Source organism: Arachis ipaensis, chromosome B09, assembly GCF_000816755.2.
Source record: "Arachis ipaensis cultivar K30076 chromosome B09, Araip1.1, whole genome shotgun sequence".
NCBI lineage: Eukaryota > Viridiplantae > Streptophyta > Magnoliopsida > Fabales > Fabaceae > Arachis > Arachis ipaensis.
In genome coordinates this window covers 1389774-1392084 of record NC_029793.2, presented here as the reverse complement: position 1 = coordinate 1392084, position 2311 = coordinate 1389774, and positions in this window count along the sequence as shown.

Below are 2311 nucleotides of genomic sequence, written 5' to 3'. Positions count from 1 at the left end.
TGTATAGAAAAAGGAAATTAATAAACACTAACATATATAGACATCGTGATCAAATTCTTTCTCTTGGTGAAAGACAATTTGAAGTATTATATATAGCCAAGAAAGAAAAACATACTCTCTATCTTCCTCTTTTATGTTTAATGCACTTTCTCTACTGAAGTATTATTTTTAAATATCTAGAAATTTTTGCTTTTAATTTATTTTTACTTGGAAACAAATATCTAAAAAAAATTTAAATTTATTTACCTGAAAACAATTTTTTTACTTTTAACACTAACTTTTCCTAAAGGCCTAAATAATGCATTTAAATAATATAATTATTTAAAAATAAATTCAATTAGATAACAATATAATCTAATTTAGGTTACAAAAAAGAAAGGAAGAAGAAAGCGTTGATTGTGTAGTTAATTATTGTAAACGGAAATGTTTGGTAACAAAAAAAATCAGCAAAAAACAGCTATAACTTACTTTATTTAGCATTCATTAATTGTTACGATAATTAATTAATGCTAAATAAATCAAGTTCTGACTGTTTTTTTCGTCTATCTAACGTTCAACATGTACTATGTACATGCAAATGTAACATGTGACTGCACCGACACTGTACAACACAATATGTTAAAAGAAAAAATAAATAAAAAATCAACAATATGTTATAGAATTATGGGATGTATAAATTCTGTTTTTTCCCTTTGCAGATGATAGGAGGTAGGATTTTTTTTTCTTTAAAAGGAAAGTTCAACTATATTTGGCAAAATCTATTACGAGTGATGGTGTTGTGTGTTGTCAATATTAATAAATTTTAAAATTTAAATTTATAATTTAAAATTTAAAATTTAAAGTTAAATATTTAAATTTTAAAATAAATAAAATAATTTAAAAAGTTGACTAATGTTATGATTCTCAGCCTCAAGTATTATCTCGTCTCTTAGAAACAAAGGTTCAATACTTTATATTTTCTTAATATCAATATTTTTCTAAACAAACGAATTTTCTTCTTCTATGTATATAAAATTATTTTTCTGACATAAATTTATTTTCTCTTTTTCACTAATTTAGTAAACTAAACTCTATTGGAACAATAATGCATAAAATAAAATAAAATGATGAAAACTGTAACAACGTCCTCGTGGTTATTATTGTGGAGCCTCTTAAAAAGTGGCAGGTAATAATAAGTGGTGACAATATAGTATACTTATGGCATAGCAGCCTTTGATACTCAGAAATCACAATCGAGTTTGAGAGTATATCATCAAATCTCTGGGAAAAAAAAAATTGTCATACAATGTTGATTATATTGGGAGAGAAAAAAAAGAGGGGGGGGGGGGGGTGTTAAAAAATCCAACAACAAACTCCCACAAAATTACTGGGTTTTTTTCTCCTCTGTGAAGCGCAAGTCCAATTTTTCTCCAACAACAAACCGGTCTAATCAGATTTTTTGAGATTTTTTAGGTGAGAAAGTGTAGCCACAAAGTCAGAGAGAAGAGAAAAAATATAATTTCTATTTTTATGTAAAACAGTAAATTTCAAATGACAGTCTCTCATTCATTTACCGTTGGATCGGCTTGAAATTTGAACTGTGTGTTCCACTCATCTTGTTCTTCATTCTGTCGGTGAAGATGTTGATTGGAGGTTTGCAGTGGGAGAAATTGGCTTCGCAAGAGAGAAAATAAGTTTTCCGTTTTTACACAGGGCAACATTCTTTGAACAGCAGTTTCTCATTCTTTCACCGTTGTATCGACGTAAAATTCTGACTGCAGATTCTTCACATCTTGTTCTTCATTCTGAATGGTGGAGATTTTAATTGGAGGTCTGCAGAAGGAGAAATAGGCTTCGAACAGTAGCTTTATTTTTGGGTATTTTTCATCTTCTTGCTTCTCATTTATAAGCTTTGGTGCTTTGATGTTTTAGCTGGTTATATGCACGTTTTTGTGTTTTGTTTGAAACTTTCTTGTACCTCATTTGATTATAATGAAACTATTTCATTGGTTTGGACGATACGTGGTTTTTACCTCTCATATTGAGAGAGGTTTTTACGTTAAAATATCGGTGTGTTCTTATTGTTGTTTTACTTGTTATATTTACTTGTTATAATTGCTGTCATATTATGTTGTGAGTGCTTTTATATTATTTTTGTATTGGACATTTGTGTCATTTCTACTGCTAGGCTGTTCAAAAATTTCGGTTCCATCTAATACAAATATAGACTTGTAGGGGTTATGATTGTGGTGTACCTGGGACACAACATGGTCTCTCAAACTTAAAAATTAGATTATTTTAATAATATCATAATACATAATTAAATGTTTGT